Source organism: Cyanistes caeruleus, chromosome 3 (assembly GCF_971803275.1).
Source record: "Cyanistes caeruleus chromosome 3, bCyaCae1.hap1.1, whole genome shotgun sequence".
Taxonomy (NCBI): Eukaryota; Metazoa; Chordata; class Aves; order Passeriformes; family Paridae; genus Cyanistes; species Cyanistes caeruleus.
In genome coordinates, this window is record NC_141703.1 from 36,959,420 (window position 1) to 36,979,010 (window position 19,591).

Here is a 19,591-nt window from a genome sequence, read left to right on the forward strand (position 1 = left end):
TATAGTGTTGTTCTCTACCCCTTCCTTGTGCTCCAAGTCTTATTTATTCTTGGACTGGGTTTGCATGGCCATATTTTGGTAGCCAGGGCTACAGAGATGGCTTTTGTGAGAAGTTGTCAGAAGTTTCCTCCACATGCAGCAGAGCCATGTCCAATGCCAAGCCAGCTCCAAGACAGATGTGCTGCTGACTGAGGCTGGGTCAATCAAAAATGATGGTAATGCCTCTGTGACAAGACATTTAAGAAAAAAAAAAAGCTATTTTGAAGATGCATTTGTGGGAAGAGAGGAGAGGGGTGAGAATGTGTGAGGAACAGCTCTTCAGACACCAAGGTCAGTAGAGAAGGAGAGGGAGGACGTGCTCCAGGTATCTGAGCTGAGATTCCTTGACAGCATGTGGTGAAGATCATGATGAAGTTTGTTCCCCTGCAGGCAATAAAGGACCACAGGGATCCAGAAATCCACCTGCATCGTCTGGATGAGACCCACACTGGAGCAGGTGGATGCCAGGGTAGAGGCTGTGAACCCATGGGAGATCCGTGGTGGAACAAGGTCCTGGCAGAGACCTGAGATCTGTGGAGAGAGGAATTCACAGTGGAGAAGGTTTCCTGGTAGGTTTTCCAACCCTGTGTGGGACCACATTGGAGCAACCTGTTCTTGAAGGAGTGCCCTTCATGGAAGAGTGTCCAATGTTGGAGCAGGTGAAGGACTCCTCTCCCTGGGCAGTGGCAGAAACATTGAATGAACTGACCATAACCCCCATTCCTCATCTCCCTGCCCCACTGAGGGCTAGGATGTAGAGCTGGAAAAGAGGGAGGTGTGGGGGTAAGGTGTTTTAGAAGTCTTATTTTATTTCTTATTATCCTACTATGATTTTTTAGTAATAAATTCAATTAATATCTCTACTTTGAGTCTGTTTTGCTTGTGGTGGTGTTTGGTGAATGGTCTCTCTCTGTCCTTACTTCAACACACAAACCCTTCATAATATATTCTCTTCCCTGTCCAGCTGTGGAGTAGAATGATAGAGAGGTTTTGGTGGGTGTCTGGCATCCAGTCAAGGGTCAGCCTTGCAGTTCTCAAAACCATATTCCTGATTTCTTAGGAATTCAATGATCTATGCTGTGATACCTAATGCAAGTCTGTCTTCTCCTTCCTTTTGCTATAGAGAATATTTATTGCTCTTCATTGGAGTCTAAATCTTACTCCCAGTATATAACTTTTCCTTGTTACAAATCAGAGTATTTCTGAAACAGATTATAAATAAAGCATTATGAAAAGACAGAGACTGAGAAAGGGATTTTAGGAGCAGGAACAGAATGAAATTTTTAAAAAAGACAAGCTATCTCAATATAAGATTTTCTTGTGAATTTTTAGGAAAAAAAAATTTGAATCGATTCAGAGGACAGAATTAAACCTGCTGTCTTTGCCTGGTAAGAAAGTACCTGTCAAAAGTTAGTTCTGATTCTTGCTTTCCCAACTCTTCAAATAATTCAAAGTCCTGCAGTGCTATCAATGTTCTCAAGGTAAGTTTTCCACCAATAAATGAATTTTTTCCTATGCCAGCACTGTCTGCTATCTAGCACAGTCATTTTCCTTCCTGCTTCCTTACGCAGAGGATGTACTGATAGAGAGTAGCTGAATTCTGTCACAGGTACCACTTGGCTTTTCTAGCTAACCCACCCTCTCTCATGACTCATTTATTCTGTGTGTTACTGTATGCATCAGAGAACAAAGATTTGTTTCAAAAGGCTTACTTTGGAATAGGGAGTGCTATGACGTTTTGTGTTATGTTGGATTAGGGAGCAGGACCGATCAGCTCTGGCAGTCTGCCATGCTCCCAGGATGCCTAGATTATCCATGAAGGTCTGTGATGCTGGTCTGGGCCACAAAACATTAGAAATTTATTTCTATTCTGTTTTTAATAATATTATACTTTAACTTAAGGCTTTTTCATTCTTATTTTTGTATAATTCCCCTATTTCTGGAAGTACTTTATCTACAGACTTTGAATTGACACACCTGTTTTACAACTGTTCTTCAATTAAGAGTCAATGCAGATTTTCCTCCTCTTAGCTGATCAGAATGCAGTTTCTAACAGGTATAATTGCTAAAAGTAATTTATGTCACTTAAATCTTGGTTTATTTTAAAATCAAGATCATAAATACATTACGATATTTATGCCACATTCCCCTGGTCAACACACTGTATTCAAACCCTATTGTTGAACGTGATTTTATTTACACTGCAGAAAAGAAAACAAACAACCAGAAACAAATAAGTGTTATTCTCTATGTTTTTCCACCACTTTCTGTTTAGTTTAAGATGCACATTGTTGTTTCTTTTCTTTTAATATTTATTATCTCTGTTTACAAATAATGAAGTTATGTTTCCCAGGCAGCAAGGTTTCAGTAACCTTTTTGCATAAAAAAGTTGTCCTTTTTTCAAGAAAGTCTTAGTGTTTCTTCTCCTGAATAGGAAGAACTCAGTCAAATATGTTGGCTATTCCTTCACAAGACTGGAAAAAATAAGTCAAACAAAAAATAAAGAAGCTAATATTAAGGATGGCTTCATCCTTGTCATATTCTTAGTTACTTCCTCTGCTTTCTTGTACTGCTTTCAAATCTTTGATATAAAAGATAGCAGCCAAAATAATATTTTCTTCTGCGAGTTCAAAAATATTCTCTTTCTCTGGAGACAGAGATAACAGCATTATGCTCGTTGTGCTGCCCTCAAAGCATTGATTATTTGCTGTTTGTTTTTGTCATCCTTGTGTACTCAGGTTATAGTGTTCTTGCATTGTCAAGCTGCCCACCACTGCCTATTTTTCTGATTCTACAGATTGCTTTCCTGTTCTTTGAGTGTTTTCCCTTAATGGCTATGTGGGCATACTCTTTGCTCAAACCTTTGTGTATGAACATCCTAAAAGTCCTACATACGCACTTTAATCTATAGCAACTGAATGGCAGATAATGAAACTTTAATTAAAAAGAAATCAAGCCATCAAAGTGTTTATATACCTTGCTTAATACTAGAAGGGAACCATTGGAATGGTAAATTCTTGGAACAGACTTAAAGAGGAATTGCCCAAGTTTGTTTGCTTTTACTCTAATCTGATTCAAGAGAGATCAAAAAAACTACAGTGTCTCATAAGCTAGACCAAACATTCCTCTGAAATATCCTCCCAAAAGTTATTATAAGATAAAGAAAACAAATGTACTTTCCTGTGTCTTCCAAAAGAGACCACCTTAAAGTTACACCTGTTAGGGCATTCTGGTCAGTAAACGAGATGTGCTTTTTAAAAAATTCCTTTGCAGAAAGTTGAAAAAAAAAAAAGAAAAAGATGCAATGAGCAGCTGTTGTCAACTCAGTGATCCCATATGCTTCCTCTCGTCTCTATGAGTTGAATATCCTGGTGAGACTACATTTTGTGCTCCACTGCACTCATCTGAGTCAATCCTACCCAGAAAAGGTAAGCTAGTGAAATGTGACATGATAAGACCATAAAAAGTTCTTCTGGCATCCTGGAACACTGATGTAAAGATTGAAGTCCTAATATCTCAAGTTTTGAATCATAGTTACAGTTTTTATCTCTGATAATATCTTCTAATTTTTCTTGTTATTAAATTAACAAAAATTAAATATTTTCCATAATTATTTTCTTTAATGAACCTTAGTCTTCTACAGCCAGACTGTATTTATACAGGCCCTTATTTCCTTCCTACATGGCGTCTGTCTGAGACTCCTGCCAAGCTTCTGCCTACAGAGATCCCTCCACATTCTGTCTCTAAATCAAACAAGTCTTAATCTGGCAGAAAAAGCATAAAGTACAGCTCTTAAACTTGAACTGAGCCTTAAAATCAAATTTGTCTGTACCAACCCAGAAACAGCTGTGCAAGAAACTGGTTTAAACAAGGCTACTGCTGTAACTGCTTTATCCTACATTTCACCCTCCATCTGCAGTATAGATCCACTCTCTCTACACATGGCATTGTGAAATCCTTGTCCCTAAAATTATATAAGCAAGGAAATATGTCCACGGTTTTATTTTCCAGACAGAAGCACCATACCCATAAAAGTTTTCTTCTGTAGATCGTATAAGAATACTGAAGAACAATTTAGACCATAAAAAGCTTGTTGAAAGTACAAATGTCTTCTTCTAGTAAGTTTTGCTTCAAAACATCATATTTGTTATGAAAATCTTTAAGGTGTGTGATTATTTGCAAATAATTAGGACAAAAATTAATGTCTTTATTCTTCCATGAAAATCAAGATGAAACAAAAATGGAATTATAAATTTACTGTTTGATGCTTAAAGATTTTTAGCATTTTTAATATATTTTTCATATACTTGCAACTTTGTAGATTGTTAATACATAGCTATAACTTGTAGCACTTTTTCAGCCTTTTCCCATATTTTAACAAACCCTGACTAATCAATTCTTGAAACTCTGTTTGGTCTTACCTTTCATCTAGCAAGAACACTTTATTTTCACTATACATTGTATGAACAATTATGTATAGAGCTAAGAGATTGGAGGGGGAAGAGCTCCAGTGTAAATATATATATATATATATATATATATATATATATATATATATATATATATATATATATATATATTATATAATATATATAATATATATAATATAATAGAATATAATGTTATATATAATATTATACATTATGTATTATATATTATATATTATAATATATATATTATATGTTATATATTTATTATATTGATAATGTTTGATAGATATACTAATTAACTAACCTTTTAAAAATTGAAAAATTATGGTATATCATGTGTACATATCACCATATTGTGCACCTCAAAGGCTTTCAATTAAAGACTTGCCTTTATATCATCATTGTTTGGAAAGATTTTGTGTTTTATTCTAGGCAACAAGCTAAGTAAGTTTGTCAAATCAGTTTTTAAAAACAAGCCGTTTTTAAAAATTTCCTTCTCTTCCAAATCTATAAAAATGTATTATTTTCATTTTTTATTGAACTGGAAATAAAAAAAAATCTTACAAATATTTTTACCTTCTTTTATTTATGTTTTTAGATAGTCTGAAAACTAATCAGAAGAGTTAATAAAAAAGGAAACATAACCTCAGCATTTCAGAATAATAGAATAGCTCTAGAAATTAGAAACTGAGCTCTAGTCAGGCCAAATTCATCTCTTCTGAAGTATTTTTGCCTTAAAAAAAAAGCACTATTCATTTTTAAAATTCCTGAAATCTTTCAGAGATGAAAGTTAGAATTCCAGAATTTAATAAATCAGTATTGTTGAATTATATATTTGATATATCATGGCTTAAAAGGCTTGATTTAATAAACAGCAGCTACTACTGCTGACAACTTGAAAAATATTCCTCAGATGTTTTTAAAGTCAATTTAATTAATTTTTTTTTTCAAACCTTACCATTCAGTTCCCCAAATCAGGAAAACCTTTTAAGTAAAACAAATAAATAAGCGAGATGAATGAATTAATCCTAGGCTGCAGCAAAAAAAGCAGGTCAAGGGAGGGGATTCTGCCCTTCTACTCTGTTCTTGTGAGACCCCAACTGGAGCTCTGCATTCAACAAAAAATCCTCATCATGGAAGGGACATTGACCTGTTGGAGACTGTCTAGAGGAAAGCTACAGTAATGATCAGGGGAATGGAACATCTCTCCCATGAGGGGAGGATGAGACAGCTGGGGTTGCTCAAACTGGAGAAGAGCTCCAGGGAGATCTTCCAGCATTTGGAAGGCTTCTATTGGAAAGTAGAATTATCTATAGTTGTGACTGAAGGTCTTGGAGATTCATTATGGAAATTCCTTCTAGTACCTAAAGGGGAGCCTTCAAGAAAGATGGACGCAGACTTTTCAGCAGGACCTGTTGCAACAGGAGAGGAAGTAATGGTTTTAAACTGAAAAGGGTCAATTTAGATCAGATGTAAGGATGAAGGTTTTTTAAAATGAGGGTGGTGAAACACTGGAACAGATTGCCCAGACAGGTGGTAGATGACCAGTCTTAGAAACTTTAAAGGTCAGATTGGGCGAGGTTCTGCGCAACTTGATCTGGTGGAAGATATCCCTGCTCTTCATATGGGTTTTGGACTGGATGGCCTTTAAAGGTTCCTTTCAACCCAAACCTTTCTATGATTCTATGTGCTCAACAGATAGATGTGCATGTGTCTGCATACTATAATTAAAACTTAATATGTGATCAGGTGGTTATTTTCCTCAAATGCATTCAGATAATGACCTGGATTATAGAGAAACTTGTAACAAATTTATAGCATTTATTTTATGTCATCTCAAGTACTTGATTTCAGTTTTAGGAAAGAAATACTAATTAATTTTATTTGATAATTTTTTTTGTATTTTTTTCACAAAGCTGTATTTTCAGTTTCCTATCCTAGCCTCAATTGTTTGACCGTTTCAATATTGCATGATAAGGAGTTAATCAATTACATTTAAAATTAAAAATAATTTATACAGAATGTTATGTTGTTTCACATTTTGTGAAATATTTTTCAGGGAAAAAAAAAATAAGACGATTCCTATTTCATTAATTTCTCTTTGTCAAGGAAGTGTAATGAAATTGAATGTGACTATAAAAATTTTGTACCTCTGCCAATGAGATACTAAGAAAACAATAATCTAGTGAAGGGGAAGAGGAAGGGAAATGAATACAAGCTCATAGCTGCAAAATCAGGTGTATAACATGATCTTTAAAAATTTAAGACAAATAAAAGAAGATACATATCTAGAGTGTAATACTAATTTTTTTATTAATTTTTCAAATTCTAATTTTTATCAGCAAGAAAGCTGATAGTAGGTCTTCAGTATAAACAATCCTATTAAAGATCACAGATGAATTTTCATCATATTTTGAGCAAAAACGGTCACTGTTAAGTAATAACTTTAAAATACTCAGAAAACCATACAGACGGTTCATGTTATCTCTATTTACAAGCCTAAAAATTTTATTTCATTAACTGCTGTAAGGTACTCCAGATTTTCATCTCCCATTTCATTCCCTTGGAATTTCCTTGGCATGCTTTCCGTTTTCTTTCCTGCAGGACACAGAGACCTACAGCGTCTAAAACTTAGTTAATACATTCACAGCACGTCTACAGCTGTGCTTCCACATTGTGGTCTGTCCTATGGGACAGCCCCAAGACCCTAGAGTGTACATATGATTAGAGAGGTTTTTCTGGCCAGAAGGAAACACCAGCTCAGGTGCTGCAATGCCCACAACACTGTGGTTTGGGGATTCTTTATGTTTTTTGGTTTGGTTGTTTAGTTGGATTTTTTTGTTATTGTTTTGGTTATGGTTTTTTGGTTTTTTGTTTGATTAATTGGGTTCTGTTGGTTTTACTTTGTTTGAGATATTTTTTTCTGTCTCAGTTTTAAACTTACTAACATTTCTTGATCTAAATCAGTCCACTTTAAACAGCTTGGTTCGCATGTTACTCCTAATGAAACAGAGTTTTACACATCACTGCAATACAGTGAACTCAGAATGAGAGGCTTCTTTGCACCCTATTTCATTCTGCCTTACATACTGAAAGCCATATTACGAAGAATAAATGCTGAGCTTAAGACGATCTTCCAGAAGAGACACTGGTGTTACAGTGTATTTGGCATTTACAGAAACAAAGAATTTTAAAAAGCATTCCTTGTACTTCAAAAATATTCACTGAACTCCAGCAATACTGCCAGCCAGAAAGCCCACATTCCCAGGGATACTGGGGCTGGAAAATATGTGCCCAGTGCATCATTTTAGGGCACCAACACCTTTGAAATCTGGAACACCCATGGAGACTGGGAGCTCAACAGCAACACCAAGATTCAGCTTAGAATTAGGGTTCAGCCAGCCGCAGAGCCTACAGCTCCAGGGTCACTGGTACTAGAAAAGGAATGCCACAAGGATCACAGCAGGGCACCAACAATGCTGCATCCATATTATTCCATTCTAGGCCACTCACTGTTACAGGGACCTCACCCACAGTGTCATAATTCCATTATGGTTAGGATTAGTTAGGGTTCAGGGGGTCATTGAGCCTACACCTCCAGCGACAGCAGGGCTGAAATACACATTCAGAAAAATAGTGAAAGGACACCAGCATTGCTGCATCCACACCTTTCTAATCTGGAAATCCTCTGGTGATAGGGAACTTGGAACAGAGCCCAGACTTATTTATGGTTAGGATTATGGTTTTGACAGCCAGAAATTCCACAATCCCAGGGAAACTGGGGCTTGAAAATGTATGCCCAGTGTGTCACTTCATGTCACCAACATTGCTGCCTTCACACCTTTCAAATCTAGGACACCCACAGAGACTGGGAGCTCAACAGTATCTCCTTAGGGTTGGGTTAGGGTTCAGCTCCTGGGATACTGCTACTGGAAAAGACATGCCAAGAGAATCACACCAGGACATCTACATGACTGCCTCAACACTTATCCTGGCCACCCAAAGTGATGGGGACCACAGGCGTAGCACCAAGGTTCAATTCTGCTTAGGGTTAGGGGTCAAAGAGCCAGAGAACCTGCAACCACACAGCTTTTTCTGTTCCAAGCCCATCCAGCCACTGCAAACTTTTGTCCTTGGCTTCTGTATCTCACTATGGCATTCCAGTTTAATTCCACCTATTTTGAACTGCTTGATATTTATATGTATGAGAAGGAACTCCCTTCTCATATATGTAAGTACCTGGAAACTCATAATCACATTCATATAGGTCTTGTCCACTCAGTTTTGACATCCCACCATACCCCTCTTCTCAGCGTAAGTGAGCAAATTAAACCACAGCTGATTACTAAGTATCATACCCTCAAATGATTTCATGAATATCAGCACATTGATCCATTCACCTAATCTATCAAAATAAATAATTAGGACATGATGAATTGAAAGCAGCCCAATCAATGGAGTTAAAAAAAGAAAGGACACTATCTTTTCAATGTCTTTCTTAAACTGCTGAGAGCAGAAAAGTTTATTGTGTGAAGTGGCTGGTGCTTGTTTACCAATTGAGATGCCTGGTTTTGGGTCCACTGGAATGCATGCAAACCCAATTATTGGTCTTTTCCCCCAATGTCACCTGAAATTAAACTTGAATAGAGTTAATAACATGCTTTTATTACAGATCTAAAAGGAAAACGTTATTTTCAGTGCCTCACTGTCCAGTTTACTTGGGACTGAACAGTTTCATGCTGCTGAAGCTTCTTGTGCAGTCTTGACTAGCGTGAATATGTCTTCATATGCAAAAGACAGGAAAAACTGGTGAATCCCATTCAGCCCACTGCAATTGCAAGTAAAAAAAGAAAAGAGATTTAATCCAAATGGGTCTACAGAATATTGAAGTCAAATGCTATCACATACCACAGCCAAAGAAAGCACAGCATCTCTGGGATAATCTACCCAAGATTTCAGCCTCAGTCATTTTGTACATACAGTGTCTTAAATTACAGGGACAGTCCTTGCCTAATCCTCTTTTTCTGTGTATTAATTCTAAAGCCTACCTTAGGCTTCCCTTCAAAGTATTAGGAGTCTCTAAAATTGTGGAAAGAGTGAACAGAGAAAATCTTCTCAAGATCAATCCATCTGTTCTCCATACTGATCAGTGTACAGATAGGAGGCATGAGAGTCAGAGGAAGGTGGCCTGAAAAGAGGGCCCATGTGGTTTATCTCCCATTCTTTTGTTTTAGAGAAGTATATGAATTCTTCAGTCAGGGAAGCTGGAGAAGGATTAATTCAATAAAACTAGTGTTGAATAATATCTGTTCTGAAATGTCTCTCATATTACCAATTTATTTACCATGTTGTCATGGACGACCCTGACACCAGACTCCTCTGCAGCCATGCGATTCATGCAATCAGTAAAATCAGTAAAAAATCAGAATCAGTAAAAACCTGATACTGTAGTTGTTGGATTAGTGCCTCTTGTGAAATAACTAAACAATTCAATTGAGTAATTGATTGTCTTCAAAATGTAAAGATCCAGTTGAATGTAAAGATTTTGTTCTTATTATATTTATCTGATCCTCTTTAACTTATCTCAGCAGCTCAGTGATCTGTTTAGTTATTAAACTCACATATTGAAGCGCATAAATGTTTACCTTTTTAGATTTCTGAGGCAAGACTGACTAATATTTTTCATTGAGCTAATCAGAACTTTAAACCATCCCTAGCCAATTTAATAGTAAGAACCAAAACTTCACATTAAATGTAAACATTAATCAATTTTATGGTAATAAAGTCTTACCAGTAAATTGGCACTTAAGGTTTTTATTTCATTTACTCTGTCTGTGATTATATTGTGTATATTCAGACTATGGAGATATAAAATAAACCTATGAATTCCTAATCATATGAATAAAAGTCTCTGCATTAGTATAACATATCAGCATTCAAAGCCAACCACAAAATGTCCCATTCTGATGTCTAAAGATCTTGAAACTCCACTTCCCCTGTAATGCAATTACAGAAAATCACACATACTCAGAAGAAAGCAAATACTAGGATCCCGACTCCAAAAAGCTCTTAAGTACCTGACTTCAAGTAAATTAAGCAGGTATTAGGTATTTGCATACATTTGTGGTTCTAGGACTAAACTGCTCTCAATTTTATTCTGCCAATGAAATTGACAGTAACAGTGTGTTCAGAGCCCTGTACCATAATTACAGCTATTGTCACAAGAAAAATTTCTGCCAAAAAGTAGGTCCTGAATTTTACCAATGGGATTAGTCATGAAGAGAGAGAAAAAAGAGCAAGATCAGAAGACAATTTTTGAACCATCTGATAAAGCTGGCAGGAGTATGAGAAGGGAGAAGGACAGATGAAAGTGCCACCGCTTTGTTACTCTCAGCACCCACAAGAAACCTGGTGTACTTGGCTGCAACAAATGTCTCGGCCCATCCTGATTTTCCACCTCCCCTTCCTACTCAGCAGCCTGCCAGGCACTGCAGGATAGCTGCTGAGGGAAAAACAGAAAGAGGCAGTGGTTTAGCAGGATGGTTGAAAAGATACAACTGCTTCCACAAGAGCCAAGGCTTTTCTGGGGAATGAGGATATGCTGCTGCTTGTACAGCTAGACTGTCACTGCTGGAAATAAAGCAGTTTCTGTTTTCATTGAAAGGCATGCTCTACCCTGGCCAAGGGATCCAGTCACTCAACCCAGCCACTCTATCCCTGCAGAAGTAACACAGACTGACACAGGAAGGATAAATGGGAATGGTGTTACCATCCAGGCATATATTTGTGGTGAATTGAACGAAGAATGAACTTTCAGTTGCAAAGAGACAGAAAGCTATTGAAGACAAAAGTTAACAAACCAAATTTCCATTAGCACAATATAGCACACACTTGAAAGTTCTGACTTTTTGACTTTTTGATTTTATGTACAGTGGTCAGCTGGAAACAAGACAATGTCATGTTGCTGCACCTCCATTTAGAGCTCCCAGCTTTAGAGAGATTTTATATCTGTGATCCCACCTGCCTACCTACATTGGTAATTTTGTGCATTTTTCACTAAAATCATCTGCCTTATTAAATTAAGTAAGAGGTTAAATTTGAGGTTGGCAGCTTGGGGTTCTAAAGACATCAGCTATCACATATTCCTTTTGTTCCATGCTGACCTGGTGAATTACCTCGTAATCACATTTTTTTCAAACACTTAAACCACAAGGAAAAAAATCTGTCCTCACCATCAATAAAGGCAGCTAATGGTGACAAATTAGTCAATGTGGCAAGTACAAGACTCTCAGAGAATTGTTCTATTTTATGCCTCTTCCTAGCACAAAGCTATTATGTTCCAATCTACAACTCCATTGATGGCTATTATAAAAAACACCCTCATGCAACTCATCATACTGTAACAGCTTAACAGTGCCTTAAATACCTTATTTTTAAAGATTTTTTTTTGTTGGATTGTTCCCTGGATCAACTTTGAAAACATGAGTAAGAGTTATCAGCATTTCATATTACTAACCTTGAGTGTGTCCCATAAAAAGAAAAAAACCCAGACACCTATATTTGGCTTGGCTTTTAGAATTTCAGTTTATGAGTGTTCTTCCACTCATTAAAAGAGACAAGTAAATAAAAATATGCCCCCCTTCCCCTGCCACAACTTTCTGAACTCAGTGTTCTATCCTATTAGTGTGGAAGTGTGCTAACTCCATAACTCACCATTGCTGTTTATTTACAGTGATCTAATGAATTCAAGCAAATATATGCATTGTCATTTTCAGGATTCTTCTCTCAAACAGACTTGTTTCTGCAGAACTTCGATGTTTTAGCCTCAGGCCACATGCTGTATGTCATTGACAATAAAATTTTATCTTTTCCTTTTGACAGGTAAGGCAGTATTGGCACAGTACTATGGAGGGAAAAAAGTTAATGTTATGGTTGAAAAATACAAATTCTGTATGTGTAACTGTAGGAGCTTTAATATGTTACATAACCATTTGACAACCACAACAAATCTAAGCAGATATGGTTTCAAACATTTCTGAAGTAATTTACACATTAATAATAGATTACACTTATTTAAGCTTTCATAATAAAACCCCTCCTCATTGGAATCTATTGTGCCATATAATTACAAACAATAGTCTTGTTTATAAAGACTTACAAGAATTTACACTTGCTATTATTTAATATCATGTGTGTATCTCAAAACAAATTAACATATCTAACATGACATATCAGTTTAGTGACTGTCAATCATACAGTGATGGATTCATTCATATGAAAGTTTACTTTTATTATTGTCAACACTTATTTTAGGACATGCTTTCTCCAGTAATTGTACTACATAATATTATTTCTAATGAAGTTGAACATTTGTTTATGTGATCTTGTCCATCTCCAAGCCTTAATATTGTTTCTAACTAGAAGTATGAGGAACATTCAAGGCTGCAATTAATAATTATCTAAATTGTTCACAAAGTCTATCATCTACATTGCTGTTATGCAAATATCAGGGAGAATATTTCTTAAAGCTGGTCAAGAGTACAGTAAAATATTCAACCACATACAGAGGACAATATAAAAACTTGAAAAACTAATTGTTTTGAATGTTGTGAACTTCTGCAGACAGAGAATTAGATAATTATTTAAGTGGTATTTATTTAATTATCTGAGATCTTAGCTTCAGCTGATTTAAAACACATTTAAAAATCAGATCTGGATCCTCTTTTTAAGTTTTTTCAGGGAGAGAGATTTTTTTATCCTGGTGAGAGCTGTCATAGATATGGACACACTAATACTATTCAAATAAAACTCCAGAGAATACATACAATGACCTCCTGCTAATAAGTGTAGCATAATTGCATTTGTTTTGAAGTTCTTTTGTGTTAATTATTATAACATTATGAAACTGAGCCCAGGGAATGATTATTCAGGCATTTTTATCACTGACAGCTGGATGCTAATGTGGATTATTTTTATACTGCCCGACTGTATTTCAACAAATTAAGCTACAACTGTGTCCGCATTTTGAATAACTTTATAAAATAGTTGTCCTTTTCCATTGTTTTTTTTTTTCTTATGTTGCCCAGAGACAAATATTACCATACTCTTAAAGAAGTTCCAACGTGAATAAGACAATGAAGGTGCAAAAATTTTCATCAAACTAACTTTCATTGTATGCACTTGGTAAACTATTAACTTTCACATCTTTATCCATCTGTAAAGGCATCTATTAATTTGCACTCAACATTTTCATATCCTGAAATGACAAAAAATACTTAAAGGCAAAGCCTACAGATTTGATCCTGTAAATATTTATGTGCTTAACTATGGAGAATGGAGTTAAAAATCATTATAAGTTATATTGTTCGGTTCTTATTCTGAAGAAGTAGAATTTAGTTTTCTATAAATCTTTTATTACTTTTTTGAAAGCATAATTTTAACTTAACTAAAATCTTCCAACACTGGAGAAGAGCCTGTACTTTCTATACAGCAACAGAAGCACAGACTTCATTGCAGATCAAATATCCACAAATTTACACAGCTCTTCATCTTTGAATTTCAACATTACCTTGTTGTTTGCATTTGTTAAGGTCATTCAACTTTCACAGTATTATTTTTCATTCTTTTTTTCTTAAAATAGGTTCAAAAAATAGCAAGTCATTATATTTTTCTGCTGGCAGATTGTGATACATTGAGTGTAATCCAGAATTATATCAACTAGAACATTCTTTTGTGTAGAAATCTTAGAGGTGACTGCCATGTTATTTGGCAGAAAAAAAGAAAGAGCTCTGTTGTTTCAGCTCACGGATTGCCATCAAACATTACTTTATGGCTTGCTTCTGACAGACCAGGAGATTACAAACCTATGTAAAAACCAAGAAAATTATGAGCCTTGGGACCACTCACCAGTTTCCATGAATATATACCCGGGATTCATAGCTGGTAAAGAAATTGAGCATTCTGCTGGCTTCCCAGGTGACCAGAGATGTCTCCACAACTGAAGTTGAGTTGTTCTGACTCACTGGGAACCCAGCATAGGCAATGTCACTTATGGACTTCTTTCCTCCACCAGAATCTGCCTAATTTCTCCTGCTGGTGCAACTTTGAGGAAGGGCAATAGAAGAATAAATAATGGTGAAAGAGAAAGCAGACCTGTGCTTAAGCTTTGCAGCAAATAGTGTGAACATGCTACAGGAAGGATTAATGTCCAGAAGTCCTAGCTGTACCTTAATTCTGTTTCAGCATAACCTCTTTGTTCAGACAAACTGGCAATGGCAAGCTAGCTGAGTGATGTAGATTGGGGGATATTTAAGATCAGCTTTTCCAGAGGAACACACTTGTATTCTCTTCGGGTATTCCTCCATGTCTGCATGGATGTCCAAGCCTTGTTTAACTCTAGTTTTTTAGACAATCCATTCAAAAACCAATAATTTTCTTCTTTTAAGACAATGTTAAAAGCTGTAACATTATTATGTTGTTGCACCTAAGGCTGGACAGTAACATATCTACTGAATTCTTATAAATAAAATATATTAATGAAATAAACATGAAACCCCCACCAAATCCACAACTTTAAAAAAGTTAACACTTGTTCTTGTTTTTCTTTAATTCTAAAATGTGAATACACTATATTCATTACTGTATTGAGACTAAAAGCTTAATCAGTAGGTCGTTTGCACCAAAATTACATTTCTATCATTATATTATGCAGCCTTCAGTTGGGAAGAATTAACAAAAAATATGGACTAGAACAGTCTGGTGTGTACTCTTTAATACAGCTTCACAGCCTGAAGATGCATAAGTGTTTTTTCTGTCTGTAAAGAATTGTCTAAATGCTCCTAAATTCCAATGGAAACTCTGATAAGTTATCACAAAATTATGGACATTATCAATATTGTTACTTAGATGTAAGCACTACAATGGTTTCAATGCTTAACAAGAAATAAGACATGAAAAACAAAATTCTAACTCCAAAGCAAGACCTTCTTTTGAATTAATCATTTGCTTCTGAGACACATAACTGCAAAATCTGAACACAGTCATGAGGTACCACCTTCAACACTAGCACAAATTTATGAGACACTACTCATAACAAGTGCCACAAGAGAAGTGCCAGAAAATTCATGTTTCCAAAATGTCAATCTAAATCATAAAATGTAGAAAGGAGGGAAGAGAACATTCATGTGTGTCTATGATCAGTAAATAAGACAGATGATAATGCAGAGAAATACCATTTCATGAGCTTTAATAATTTTTCCTGCATATTTTCCATAAGTTATGTTTTGGTATAATTTTGTTTTGATGTTAGTTAGAAAACAAAAAGCGTAATTCCAAAGGAAATATTTTCAAAATTGTAAATGCATTTGTACTTTCTAGAAAAATAGAATTATTATTCTCTTTTCCCTTCCCTTGCCCTTTGTAACTTTATTTTGTCAGAGAAAGGCTCCATAAAACTTCATTTAAATTACAATTATTTTCATTCTCATTTCATCTGTAAGTCTCAGTGCAACCTCAAAATGGCTATGAGATTGACTATGCATTATATAGAATTTTTTATTATTTGACATTCTCCAAAGAATTTCCATGTGTAAATGGTCATAACAGAAATAGAAGCCTTTCATATATATATATATATATATATATATATATATATATATATATATATATATATGTGTGTGTGTAATTTTTCTTTTTAGGCCATGGAATTATTCAAAAGATTATATTAAACCATTATATTTATGATAGAAAATTTTATTTGGAGATTATATGAAGGATCCATCAGTGAGCTGTTGCTGTTTTGCATCTCTCTGACACAGTGAAGCAGCTGTAAATTCTCTGCACTGGTTGGATTTGCAGCTGCTTTTTGCTGCCATCGTGACACAAAGCAGCAAGGCCATCTTGGTGAATCTGGTCTGTAGCTGACATCCTTTAGATTACATATATATCTTTACACATCACTGCTCAGGACTTTGGAAATTTGATTTATAGACCATACAACCTAATGAGAAGAACAGGGCAGACAGACAGACAGAAAAGCTGGCTGGCTAGCTTTGTTAAGGGGTGATACAGATGCAGTTCAAAGCCTTTAGAACAGGCATTCCTCACGTATTTCTCAAGGATTTATTTATTGTGTATACAGTATTGTAGAGAGATATGATTTCTCATTGCCATGCTAAATCCTTGACTTCCAGAGCTTTAGATTAGAACTTGAGTAAATTAACAGCACGTTCTACTTTTTTCTGTGAGAAATATTGGTTTTTTTTCTTTTGCAGCCAGAACTTTTCTTCTGCTATGTGGATCAGTTTACATCTTATTTATTCCATCTGTTAAAAATGATAGCTTCCTCTGAATAAATCTAATCTGAGTACTCGGATTTTCATCTGTGTTGCTGTGCTCATTGAATTCAGAAGTATCAGCTTGCCCTAAGCATTTCAGAGCTCAGGAAAGGAAGGTGACCTGCTTCAGGCATTCACACAATGATTCAAAACCCACCAATCCTCTTTGATTACTTCCAGCCGTACCTTGAGTCCTGCTTGAAGCACTTCTGGGCTGTGTCAGGAAGAAGAGGCTATCCTTGTATGTCTCCAGAGTAAGCTGTACTACCCTCTCTAAGAGAGAAGAGAAAATGGTTTTCATGGTCTGTGTCAAGCAACTCAGTATAAAAGTCGGTCCATTTCCTTTTCTCAGAATTAATCAAAAGTCTTTTTAGTGGAGCCAGGAAAAATAAGAGATAACACTTATTTTAGTTCTTTAACTGCTTCTTTCTTGTACTTAAAACAATCTTTCAGAAATATCAACATGATGAGACTTATTCTGACCTACTAAATATAGTAATGAAGTATTCCATACATAGCTATTACAGGTATACAAATAAAACTATTATTTGAAACCAGATAATACTTCTATATAATTACTTCTTTTTATATTTTTCTTGTGCTTTAAACAGCAGAACTGATTAATGCAGCAAAGAAAATTAAAAAACCACAAACACCAGCATCACCACCACCAAAAAAAAAAAAAACAACAATCCAAACCAAACTGATCAAAACGAAACAAAAAACCAAAACACTTAACTCATACTAGCTCTGCAGTATATTTTTTTTATTATTATTTTATTCTATTTTTATGGAGTGGAGGATTGCTCTGTTCTTATAAAAGGGAAAGATCTATTCCAATGACAGCTATGAGTGTCTGAGCAACCACCGTATTTAGCACAGTGAAGCTACAAGATGGCCTTTGTTTGTTATGGATTATTATGCAAAATACTCTCTACAGTGAAGATAGGAATAATGGTCTTGTTTAGAGGCACTATTTACTATTTTCATGTAGAAGTTAACCAGTGATGTAAAGCCAGGGATTCTATGACTGGAAAATTACATTTTTTAATTCTGTTTAGGTTTTTCTACAGGGAATCAAGCAAATTATGCATATAGATTGATGTAGATAGAAATTTTTTTGAGTATCTATTGTCATGTTTTGACTCTCTTAGGGGTTAGTCTTTCCAATTTCCCAAAAAGCCACTTACAGATTCTTTATTCACTTGAAAGCTTAGTCTGGGTCTATTTATTCCCATAGTCAATTATTATGGCTAAAGATGGAGATGCATTAGGAAATAATCTTTCCATGTGGATAGATAAGTTTATTTTTAACATATGTGAAAATTTGATTTTATTTTGTTCTGTTGGCCTTGTAACATTGAACAAAATTCACTGAGTTACTTCATTTTCTGCTTAGGGGTGTTAATTTTACTGGTGTGATTTTTTGAAGTGGAAAGGAGTAATTGAGATGGTGGGATATGTGACCAATGATTGAGAAAAATCACCATAGTAGGAGCAATCAGGATTTTAGTTCAGTTCTGTGTGATCTCTGGGTTAGAGTATTGCTATCAGCAGTATTTCTCATATATATTATGTCCTTGTGTTTCCAAAGACAGTATCAGTAATAATTCTTCCACATGAGAAAAGAATACGCACCTATTCCACTGATGAAATTCCAGCCCTACTAATTCAGAGAGAAAATGCTTGTGCCTGAGCCAGTCATCCAAGGTTTCCTTAACAGTCAGGGAACAAAGGACATGCTAGATAGTCCATCAAAACTAATTTGGAGAACGCCACATACACTTGATTTTTTTTCTTATTTTCCTTCTCATCTATGGACTATAAATTTATAGAACTGAGGATATCTATTTTGAGTATATATATATATAAATCTAGACAGATAAATCCTTCACTTCGGTCTCTATCTGCTGATGAGGTTAGGCAAGTTGCCTAATTCTTAAGGTTCTCCCTGATAAGAAAAATACAGTGAAAAATAAGAAAGTGACAATCTTGTGGTTCTGAAAACACAACCTAAAGACAAACATGGACATGTAAGACACCAACCCAGTTACCAGCAGCAGAGACCAGAAGGCTACTTGGCCTTACAGAAGTGCTGGTCAAGAATAGCACCCTTTACATAAGATATGCACTCAAACCCCATGACGTGAAGAATAACGTTTAAAGAACTACACATATACCATAAGCACCTTATGTATTTCTAACACAACCTGTTCAGCTGCTAGTAGTTATTAACCCTGATCACCTCCCACATGATAAAAACATTGCTACTTGACAAATTAAAATATGGCCCTTTGCTGAATCTCTAAAGAGGCACATCCTGTTGGGGTTAATTGAAGTTGTGAAAAATGGCAGGTTAACTACTTTGCACTGTCAGAAGCAGGCTATGGCAGAAAAAAAATTAAGGCTGAAACACAATCCTGCTCAAACAATATATTTCATACCTATCATACCTTGCTTTGCCCCGTCACTGAACACTTGACAAGAACTCAGGGCATTGGAACAGTTTTGATGTGACTGGATTTGTTAGAATAGTGTTGTTAGTTTACTGAATGGTATTTTTACAGAACAGTTTGACATTGAAGACAAATTGAAAATTAAGATTTTGCAAATTAAACTGAGATGTTTTCATCGGTAATCATCACACAGATTTATAAAAAAAAAATTAATAAAAAGAAAAGTTTCAGCTTGATAATTTCAAGTTCAGGCAGTTAACTTAGATGTTTGATTTAGCAGACCTCAGTAAAAACTTCCCAGCCTGAACTTTTGTCGAAAGCCAAAAATAAT